The sequence below is a fragment of the Magnolia sinica genome, chromosome 15 (assembly GCF_029962835.1).
Source record: "Magnolia sinica isolate HGM2019 chromosome 15, MsV1, whole genome shotgun sequence".
NCBI lineage: Eukaryota > Viridiplantae > Streptophyta > Magnoliopsida > Magnoliales > Magnoliaceae > Magnolia > Magnolia sinica.
Window position 1 is genome coordinate 8660157 of NC_080587.1, and position 11211 is coordinate 8671367.

The 11211-nt window shown below is 40.2% G+C and overlaps 1 long non-coding RNA gene and 1 other non-coding gene across 2 annotated transcripts; both read right to left on the reverse strand.

Annotated features, from left to right (window-relative positions):
- Window positions 1–712: 712 nt before the first annotated feature.
- On the reverse strand, window positions 713–2298 carry LOC131227663 (uncharacterized). Its single transcript, XR_009162417.1, has 5 exons — window positions 2075–2298; window positions 1907–1987; window positions 1520–1710; window positions 1030–1091; window positions 713–811 (listed from the first exon to the last, which is right to left on the reverse strand). It is a non-coding gene; the product is annotated as an uncharacterized LOC131227663 (long non-coding RNA).
- A 6195-nt stretch (window positions 2299–8493) lies between these two features.
- On the reverse strand, window positions 8494–8600 carry LOC131228338 (small nucleolar RNA R71). The gene has a single exon (XR_009162844.1). It is a non-coding gene; the product is annotated as a small nucleolar RNA R71 (small nucleolar RNA).
- Between the last annotated feature and the right edge of the window lie 2611 nt (window positions 8601–11211).

Consider the following 11211-nt stretch of genomic DNA (forward strand, 5'->3'; position numbering starts at 1 on the left):
GTGGTGGTCTTGATCGTTTATCCATGCAGTCTAGTGGGCCACATCCATGAATGTATGAAGCCACAGAGCCTCAATTGCAATGTAGACAACCTTTACTTTGACTTGTATCTCCCTTTCCCTCAATTACTTGAACATGGAAGGGATGAAAGGTACCAGGTCTGGCTTCTCTAATCCAAGCTGTTGTATCCGATGGAAGTTTGGTCGAATCCGCTCATACAATGGTATTTGTTGGAAGGTGCAAAATTGTAGCCAGGTCATCCATAGAAAGATTGAAGATCAAGATTCGACCTGTATTCGAAACTTCAAGTACGCACCATCTCCAACAGTAACTTTGGATTAAATATTTTACCCCAAACCATGTATGAATTAGTCATTCATATAAATTTATAAAACCACGCATGTACCATTGAGCCATCAAAAACCATGCATGCCGACAGTGATGTCTCTGTAGATGTTGCTAAACATTTTCAGATGTATATCTACTAATATTACTGTTTGAGTTACTATAAAATCAAAACCAATAGATCCCATAAGCCTTGATGGGAAGGAATGATGCATAGCTTTGTATAAATAGATTGTTCTCCATTTCGAATATGGTGAATCTAATACAAGGAGATGCAAAGGCTCACAAATATATTATAATCATCATCTTTTTAGCCTGTCCCAGAGCAGGCGATAGCATACAGATGTTGAAAATGAAGAAAGTACAATTGCCTAGTGTTCTCAATGTGAATAAAGAGATTTCATCAGAGATTCTTCCATTACTCTGAATTGGGCTGCATTATTGACATTTCCTGGCACGGTTCAACAGCTGCCAAAATAAATAAAAAATAAATAAAAATGTAATGCTTTGCAAATTTCCATTATTCTGTTCTCATGCCAAGTCAATAAGGGATGGTTGGTAAAAAACACTTTCATGCTTACACAAACATGTAGGCTACAAGTGATTGCTTGTATGCATGAAATACAAACACAAACAAGGCAACAACTTTGAAGTCTAAGAAACTATAGCGATAGACAAAACTCCACCTCAATATATACTTCTCATCAGTGAGCATTTCTTGCAAAAGCTGTAACCAATTTTGCAAATCCTGCACATATCCACAATGCTATAAAACTGTTAACTGAGCTTCTAGAGAAGGTTATGTATACAATAAATCAGTATATACATTCCTATGAACACACACCAGTTCTTTGGCTGTTGTGGAGATATTACATAAAAAAAGTAAACACAGGATTGAAAATATTAGAAAGTGGATAGAAATTTTACATTTGAAGGAGTTAGTCCTTGTGGATGCACTTCTACATAGGACAAATATAAGGGCCCTCACGTGTGCCAGTGTTGCATATGCGTGTGAGATCCATTCCATTCATAAGGTCTACCCCTAGGTGAAAGTGTCCTATTGTAAAAGTTCGGTCAGTCCCCTAATATGGTGAATTAGTGGTCCACTCATGTACCATTGGTTATCATCTTATCAATCTTTTAAGCATCCATTTTTTCAATCGAAGTGTGGCTCACCTAATGAATGGATAAAACTGCATCCATTTTCTCAATATAAGTGTGGCTCGCCTGATGAATGGACAAAACTGATAGTAGGTGAAGACACATTCATCATGACACCAGTGTGTTGAAGGGCTTGGATCACCAACATGTGTTTCAAGTTTTGACTTTCCATGAAATAGTTGTATTGGGTGTCTGCAGATGCATGCCTGAAAATAGCATGCCTCTTGGGTTAGTGATTAAATATAACTCTACCTTTCATCGGATAAAGATTTACATTAATCTTGTGATCCAGACTTCTGAATGATTACTGCAGAATTGCGAGTCAAGAGATCTACAAAACCACAACATTAGGCAAGGAATCATAAGAGAGTATAAGAAGCAAAAGGACTAAATAAAACACACCAACACATGTATACTCCTGATGGCCAACAAAGCACAATCTTGATCTTATTTTCAGAATTCTGTCATTCCTGTTGCAAGTAACTGAAAAGATTTCAATATTCACGAATGCATTTCATTGGACAAATAAATGATAAGCATATGTATGTTGCTTGTTGCAAATAAGATAACCTTTTTGCACATTCTCAGGTACTTAATCCCCGAATATCTTTTAAAGACTAATCAAATCACTGAAAGAAGACAAGCCTAAAAGAGTAAAAAGAGTAAAGCAGTCCATTAGAACAAATCTTACACATTTTAAACAGTCCAGGATATAAAGAGAAAAAGTCAATGTAACCAAAAAATAATGTTGTGACAATGCAATGTCGACACAGATATGTATACCTATTTTGGACATGGACAGCAGTGTTTTTTTTTTTTTTCCTGACAAGGAAATAAGTAGAAACTGTAAACAAACCAAAAAGGCATGTGGCCTGTCTAACATCCCCCCTCAAACTAATACGGGTCATCGACAAGTAATAATTTGCTAACTAAAAATGAGTGGCGTGTAGAAGTGAGGGACTTCATGAGAATGTCAGCAATCTGATCATGGGAAGCGACATATGGTAGCGAAATGAACCGAGACTGAAACTTCTCGCAGATGAAGTGACAGTCAACTTCAATATGCTTTGTCCGTTCATGGAAAACCGGATTAGAGGCAATCTGAATGACACTCAGATTATCTACATAGAGTGGAGTAGGATCTTGTAGATGAATGCCCAAGTCAGAAAGAAGTCCACGTAACCAGATAATCTCACTACAAGCTGCTGACATTGCTCTATACTCGGCCTTTGTGCTTGATTTGGAAACAGTGGCCTGCTTCTTACACTTCCAAGAGATGAGAGAAGTGCCAAGAAGAACACAGTAGCCAGTGGTAGATCTGCGGGTGAGAGTACAACCGGCCCAGTAAGCATCTGAATAAGCACGAAGATCCAGAGAGGCCGTGGAGGAAAAGAATAGATATCGATCTAGAGTTCCACGTATGTACCGTAAGATGCGCAATACTGCAGTCATATGAATAGTTTGAGGAGCAGAAACAAATTGGCTGACAACTTGGACTGCGTAGGCAATATCAGGACGGGTCATTGTTAAGTAAACCAAACTCTCAACCAAACGGCGGTATAATGTGGGATCTGCAAGGAGTTCACCATCGTGACGGCCATATTGAACGTTAAGTTCCAAGGGAGTCTGAACTGTCTTCTGATCCGTTAAGGAGGCCAAGGCAAGAAGATCCTTGGCATATTTATGCTGGCTGACCAGGATTCCACGTATAGAACGCGAACATTCAAGTCCAAGAAAGTATGTTAGATGACCCAGGTCCTTCATCTTGAAGGATGATTTCAGAACGTCCTTTAATGCCGAGATGCCAGTATCATCGCTACCAGTCAAAAGTAAGTCATTAACATAAACGAGAACAATGACGATTCCATGCGCAGAGGTGCATAAGAATAAGGATGAATCATGACCACTTTGAGTAAAGCCAGCTCCTATAACAACATTATGAAAACGTTGGAACCATGCCTGAGGGGCCTGTTTGAGACCGTATAGAGCTTTCTTCAGGCGACAGACTTTATCAGCAGGGATTAAAGAACCAGGAGGAGGTTTCAAATATATTGTTTCTTGCAGGTCTCCATGAAGAAAAGCATTTTTCACGTCCATCTGAGTGAGAGGCCAAGAGCGAACTGATGAAACTGCCAGAAGAGTGCGAACAGTTTTCATCTTGGCCACAGGGGCGAATGTCTCATCATAATCAATTCCGTGTTCTTGTTTGTATCCCTGAGCGACAAGCCAAGCTTTGTATCGATCTAATGATCCATCAGACTTGAGTTTCATAGAATAAATCCATTTACAACCAATTAATTGGTGGTCAGGAGGTCGAGTAACAATATCCCATGTATGGTTATCATCCAATGCTGCAAGTTCTTCTACCATAACCTTCTTCCAACAATCATTACTGGCTGTCTGATGGTATGAAGTAGGAATAGATACAATATCCAGGGTAGTATTCAAGGTAGACATAGAATATATCAAGCGATCAGGCTATCGATGTTCACGAGTGGAACGACGTACCAAGATAGGATCTGGATCGGTTACAGGTACAATAGGGAGAGTAGTAGGTGATGGATCTATACATGGTCGTCGTGAATAAACCTGCAATAGACAAGAAGGTGGACTCGATGCAACCGGAATGTCAGAAAAAATAGTAAGACCAGGAGAGTCTGGTGTGGGCGAAGGAGGACCAGATGAATGGAAGACAATATGCTCAAGAAAAACAACATGTCGTGATACCCTTACACGACGAGAGACTGGATCATAGCAACGAAAACCCTTCTAAGTTTCTCCAAATCCCAAGTACATATATTTGACTGATTTTGGGGAAAGTTTGTTACGTTCTCGTGATGCCAGATGAACATAACATACACAACTAAAAACACGAAATGTGGAATATGTAGGAAGAGAACCGGTGAGAACAAAGTAGAGAGATTTACTATTCAGGACTGTGATTGGCAACCGAGTAATCAAGTACACTGAATGCATTATGGCTTCCGCCCAAAATGAACGGGGAACATTCACAGCGGTCATTAAGGTATTGTCAGTTTCAACAATATAGCAATTTTTTCTTTCAGCCACCCTATTCTGTTGTGGAGTATTAGAATAGGTGGTCTGATGAGTAATCCCATGACCCTGAAGATATGTACAAAAAGTTGTGGAGAGATACTCTCCCCCTGAGTCAGAGCGGAGAGTTTGAATTTTTACTTGAAATTATGTGTCCACCATAGAATGAAATATTTTGAATTTTTCAAACACTTGTGACTTAGAGTGCAGAAAGTAAATCCAGGTGTAACGGGTGAAATCATCAATGAATATAACATAATATCGTAGTCCAAAGAGAGATATAATTGGAGAAGGGCCCCAGACATCCGTATGCACCAGTTCAAACATAGACGATGATTTTGAAGTACTTAGGGGAAAGGGTGTTGAGGGTCAAATATTGCATATTAGACCCCAGTTGTTACCTGAATTACGAACATGATAATGTTTTAATGGGCTCTTTTAACCGTGTTTGTGATGCAAGGAGAATTGACGAGCATGGATTGAAAAGGAGGCTAAAGGCATGGATTTAACGCTTAAAGGCATGGGACGGGACCCCATGGGACCAAGATAGAGGATTTACACGTTGGAGATCAGAGAAATTCCAGCCACTCACTTTAAACAGGCCTGAAAGACATCCATAATGCAAGATCACAGGGTTCCCACCATCCGATCGGCTCCAAACTTCATACCTAGCCTGAAGACCATAAATTAACCGTACACGTTGAATATCAGCTCCCGGATCCTTGTGGAAGTAGCCCAACGGATAGATCAGCCCCTTTAAATCCTGATTTAGGGCCCACCTGGCATCCGGATATGCTTCAATTATGATCTCAACAGGTTAAATAAGCTGAAAATTCAGATGAGCGGAGCGGATTTATCATGAACATCACAAGTGGATCCCACTAGCAATGTCAGTGCACAGTGCGTAGGTGCACTCAACATACACTGCATCCTATGAAGTCGGTCAACGTGTGCTGACCGACTCAAAATCATCTTCCACGCCAGCGGTCGGATGCACGTCCACCGGTTGATCACTGTGGGGCCCATCCATCATCCATTATGATGATCAGAGCCGTCCACTGTGTCTCTGGGGTAGGGAATACCCTCACTTAGGTGGACTTTTGGACCCATACATGTGTATGAACGTGGATCGTCAAAAGACGTAAGATGAACGACGAATTGAGTTAGTACAGTGGGCCACATAAGAACCTACCAAAACTACTCTTTCCTAACTGTATTTTCGCCAGGATTTTAATGGGCGGTGTGGATTTCCCAACTGAATTTAATCATGGGCCCCACCAGTAGCACAGCGGAAGAAATCTATTTTTTCTCCATTTACGTAAGAACAGAGCCTGCGGAGGAATCTTATGAGCCACCACCGTGCTTCATCGGTCGGATCTGGATCGTCCACGCCCCCATCATCCTAACCTAGGTGACGTAATTCCAGAGAACAACAAAGATCGATTTTTAACCGTTAAAACGCAGGATGAATGACGGAAGAAAAACATCATTGGACCGCACGAAAACTCTACCAAAACCATCCCTTCCTAACTGGTTTTTCGCCAGGAATCCAATGAACGGGGTGGATTTCTCTAAAAACCATACTGTGGGGCCCACCGATCGTCACAGCGTACCCTGTTTACGCAGGAACGAGCGTCCGGGAAAACCGGCCACGGTGGGTCGTTCTGTGATCAATATCAGGGTCGGATCAGTGATCCAGACCGTCCAGAAGATGCCCAGGGGGCCCATGAACACTACCATGAGACAGATTCGGTCACTGTTGATCGCAGGATTCCCCAAAAGCTGTCAAACACAGCTGTCTTTGTGCTGCTGCGAAACTGGCTGCGTAAAAGCCACGCACACCGACTCCAGCAACCTTCCCTTCCACCGTCTTTCACATATATAAATGGGAGAGAAGAGAGAGAGGAAGGTATCGACAGCTTGGACGTGGAGCACAGAGGAGAGAGAGACAGAGAGTAGAGTTGTTCTCTTTTGTTTTTTTTCTTCTTGTTTATTTTATTTTGTTTAAGAGATTAGCCTAATTATGTTTATAGGCTAAACCTCTTAGCTAGGGCTAAGAGGTGAAGCTTGTAGTGAGATGGGAGACTCTATTTTATGCTTTTAATTTAATTTTAATTTATGAACTGAATTGATTTTAGTTTGATTATTAAGGGAATGTTTTTAGCCTTTAATGGTCAGTTGTGACTGAAATTACAATAGATCTGCGATGGTTTTGAGTATTTCTTTCTCCTTTTTATGTTTATGACGTCAAGAAGCCCTATTGTTCACCATCGTCTCCTGGGCATGGTTGGATGACGGTACCCTTCTTAACCTTCATATCATGTTGATTGGTTTTTAATTAGTTTAATTCTATTGTTTACTTTGTCTCCTGGGCATGGTTTGGTGATGGAATCCATTCTAATTCATATACCTTTCATCTCTTGAAAACTATATTAAAGGAAGTTCAGTTGATTTTCATGGTTACATCCTTCAACTAGATGAAGATGGACTCTAAGTCCAGTTGAGTTTTTGAAACAAGCATAAGATCTCCATGATCTCTACAAGTGGATCCTCTGAATCCCTAGTTTCCTACCTCTAAATTTCTTAAGTTTTACATTAATATTTCACCATTATTCATCAAATTATAATCAATTTAGATTTCATCTTAGTCTAATTTTACCTAGTTTCAGATAACGTACAGGTTTTAGTCCCTTGGGATTCGACCTCGGTCTCACCGAGTTTATTACTACATCACAACCCTATACTTGGGGAGTGATCAAGTTTTTAGCGCCGTTGCCGGGGACTGACGGCTACGATTCTCTGAAATTAATTTGTTTTAGAATTAGATTAAGATTAGGATTTTACTAACTTTAGTTTTAGATTTTTATTTTTATTCTAGAACTAACCTGTTTCCTATTTTGTAGGATCCTGACATCAGCTTCTAATTTGGTAAATTCCTTTCTAATTTCTCTACTTTTTCTATTTTTAGAGTTAAGGTTTGAATTTTAGAAATTTTCTAACTCCAGTATTTTCCTATTTTTAGGAAATATTTTATTTTTAGAAACTTTTTAATTTTAGGTTTAGATTTTCTATTTTAGAAACTTTCTAATTCTAACTCTTTTAGAATCTAACTTTGTTTCCTAATTTATTTTTAGAAATTTCCACTTTCCTTTAGGAATTTCTTCTTTTAGAGACTAGTTTACTTCTATCTTTCTTTTTAAGGATTTTCTAATTTTAGACATTCTCTTTAGAAACTGACTTGTTTTGTTTTCTTTCACAGGTTTTTAACTTAGGGACTTCAATTTGGTAACTTCTTTCCAACTCTCTTTTTCTTTCTAGATTTTCTTTTCCTTTCTTAGGATTAGGTTTTGAATTAGATTGAGGGCTGCGAGTGTTTCATGCCCAAGTGGGCCCGTGACAACACTCGACGTCTCTTGACTGAAGGAGGATTGGTTGAGAGGTTAACTATCCATCGCAGGACTAGACACCACTCGAAATCCCCTGAGCTAATTGAAGTGATGACTGAAAACCAACCTCTTTTACCCCAACCTAGGTTGGAGGACATTCAGGGTGAGAATGAGGTGCATCAAGCACCCCCGCCTCGTACTTTACGAGATTATTTACAACCAGCGGGGCTGAGAACGCCCTCATGCATGATTTTTTTCAAAAATACAGGACATATGGACATCAAGCCAGGGGTTATCCAACTCCTTCCTAAGTTCAATGGGCTTGAATCTGAAGAACCATATCTACATTTGAAAGAGTTTGATGAGATCATAGCCACTTTATATTTTCAAAATGTATCTGAGGACACAGTCAGGCTGAAACTCTTTCCTTTTTCTTTGAAGGAGAAGGCTAAGATGTGGTTACATTCACTGCGTCCTAGATCCATTGGCACATGGAATGATATGCAAAGGGAATTTATAAAGAAATTTTTTCCACATCATAAAACGATTACCCTTAGAAAAGCAATCATGAACTTCACCCAAAAGGAGGATGAAACATTTTACCAATGCTGGGAAAGGTTTAAGGATTTGGTCAGTTCATGCCCACAACACGGCTTTGAAACATGGCGCATCACAAATTTTTTCTATGATGGACTGACATCTTCCATGCACCAAATGGTCAAGACAATGTGTAATGGAGAATTCATTAATAAAAATGTCGACGAGATATGGGATTACCTCGATAGTCTTGTTGAAAAAACACAATCATGGGACTATTACCCAAAATAGAACACAACGTCTAGGCCAACTCAATCTAAGGAGAAAGGTGGATTATATCTCTTGAAAGAAGAGGATGATCTCAAGTATAAAGTGACTATACTTATAAAAAAAGTTGAGGCCATGTAAGGAAAGAAGGATAAGGTTAATGAAAGTGTTTGCGGCATCTGTGATTGCAACATTCATACAACTGAAAATTGTCCTACGATACCTACCTTTCGAGAAGTGTTGAATGAACAATCTAATGCCGTAAATAATTATCAAAGACCTTTCAATGGACCGACCTCTTATACATACAATCCTGGTTGGAAAAATCATCCAAACTTTAGTTGGAGAAATGGACAAACTGCTACCCCTCAAAGTTTCTTCAATCAAAATCCAAATCAGGGGAAACCTCAAGAAGAACCGGTTCAAAATTCCATGCAAGAGCTGACCCAGGCAATTCGAGATTTTATACAAAAGATAGATTCACGTATGACGGTTATAGAAAAGGGGATGCTTCCTGCACAACCACTCCCCAATCCTAAACCGCAATACGAGATAAGTAATCCCAGCTTTTCAAATCAAATGGAGCACGCTAAATCCATCATCACTCTTAGGAGTGGGAAGATCATTGATAAAACCCTTTCGGTTAGGCCCGAAAAGCCTCAAGAACCAGAAGAGGACAACGATGATGGATCTAGTGAGGCCCCACAAAAATTAGAATCGAAACTTATAGAAAAGCCAGTTGCTCCATTTCCCCAACGGTTGGTCGCACCAAAACCTCTCTTTAACTCTCAGGATATCCTAGAGGTGTTGAAATAAGTGAAAGTCAACATTTCTCTACTTGATGTCGTAAAACAGATACCTTCATATGCCAAATTCCTGAAAGACTTATGCACGACCAAACGACGACAGAGTATTCAAAAGAAGATCTTCTTGACCGAGAAAGTGAGTGCCATCCTAAAGCAAGACGTACTACAGAAATTCAAAGATCCCGGTAGCCCAACCATATCATGTGTAATCGGGGACCATCGAATTGATCATGCACTTCTTGACTTAGGAGCGAGCGTCAATCTGATTCCCTACTCGGTATACAAACAGTTAGGTTTGGGTGAATTAAAACCCACCCTAACCACACTACAACTTGCTGATCGCTCTGTTCGTGTACGAAGAGGAATAATTGAGGATGTGTAGGTCTAAGTTGATAGATTTTACTACCCTATAGATTTTACATCCTGGACACCGAACCCATCAATAACATGAGCACTCAGATTCCCGTCATTCTTGGTCGCCCATTCCTTGCCACTTCAAACGCAATTATCAATTGCAAGAATGGTGTCATAACTATGTCCTTTGGAAATATGACATTGAAGTCAAACATCTTTTTTAATAACGACAGAAACTTAGAGGATGATGACGATTTCTACGATATTAACATGATTGACTCTTTAGTGGAAGATACGACACCTCTGACCTTATCCTCTGACCCTCTAGAGATGTGCCTGGCCCACTCCCATGATTTTGATGATGACATGATTAAGGAGACATGTGCCTTGCTTGATACTGCACTGGTACTTGAAGTTAACCGGTGGAGGCCACAATTTGAAAAGTTGCCCCAAACTGATGTAGTGCCTCTACCGTCTAACCTTAAGCCGCCGAAGCTTGACCTAAAACCTTTGCCCTCTGATTTGAAATATGTCTATTTAGGTCAAAATGAGACATACCCGGTAGTGATCTCTGCCCACCTGGAGAAAGAATAAGAGAGTATGCTCATATCTACTCTCATTAAGCATAAGGGAGCCATTGGATGGACGATAGCGGACCTTAAGGGAATCGACCCCTCAATTTGTACTCATCGCATATATCTTGAGGATAATGCGAAGACTGCTCGGCAATCACAACGTAGACTAAATCTAAACATGAGGGAAGTGGTTAAGGCCGAGGTTCTTAAACTATTAGATGTGGGTATCATATACCCTATATCCGATAGTCAATGGGTGAGTCCAACTCAGGTGGTTCCTAAGAAGTCTGGGATCACCATCGTAGCCAATGCCAATAATTAACTCGTGCCAACTAGAGTTACTACTGGTTGGAGAATGTGCATTGACTACAGGAAGCTGAATACCGTCACGAGGAAGGACCACTTTCCTTTGCCCTTCATTGATCAAATCTTGGAAAAGCTAGCTGGTCATTCCTATTGCTGTTTCCTTAACGGGTATTCAGGCTACAATCAGATTGAAATCGCCCCTGAGGACCAGGAAAAGACCACATTTACATGTCCCTATGGCACCTTTGCCTACAGAAGGATGCCATTCGGATTATGTAATGCCCCTGCCACCTTTCAGCGATGTATGATGAGTATCTTTTCTGACATGGTGGGGAAATATCTAGAGGTCTTCATGGACGATTTCTCTGTTTTTGGTTCATCTTTCAGCAAGTGTTTAGAAAGTCTTAAATGTGTGTTGAAAA